General features: G+C 56.7%; 1 pseudogene; it reads right to left on the bottom strand.

The window, feature by feature from the left end:
* Window positions 1-336: 336 nt before the first annotated feature.
* LOC111734524 lies at window positions 337-422 on the bottom strand (annotated as a pseudogene).
* Window position 423: the final 1 nt, after the last annotated feature.

Here is a 423-nt window from a genome sequence, read left to right as displayed (position 1 = left end):
GGGTCACGGGATCCAAGCGGCAGAGAGCAATGTAGTTTACAGAAAAACCATGCAGGCCAGATACACGGGGACAGCCCGCGCCCGCACTGAGAAAGTCGAGGACTCCTCCCCGCCCCCAGGCTAAACGGGTAACGACCAAGAAGGCCCGCCACCCCTCGCGAGAAACACCAAAAGAAAATAAGAGAACGGAACCAGCGGCCTGTAGTCGAGATTGCGCCCAAACCCTACCGACCACAAGCGGCCGCTTGCCTGTCAGCGTTTACCTCAGCAAGTCAAAAAAAAAGAAACACGCAAGTCCTACCTTTAGACACGAAGACAAATTCCCCCGGGGGGGGTGCACCGCTCCCGGAAGTACTGCAATACCGGGTCGATGCGTGGAGTGGACGGAGCAAGCTCCTATTCCAACTCCCAGCTCCAAAAATC

Source organism: Pteropus vampyrus, unplaced genomic scaffold, assembly GCF_000151845.1.
Source record: "Pteropus vampyrus isolate Shadow unplaced genomic scaffold, Pvam_2.0 Scaffold1658, whole genome shotgun sequence".
Lineage (NCBI taxonomy): Eukaryota > Metazoa > Chordata > Mammalia > Chiroptera > Pteropodidae > Pteropus > Pteropus vampyrus.
Note: the sequence above shows the minus strand (reverse complement) of the source record. Positions and strands in the feature narration are given on the sequence as shown.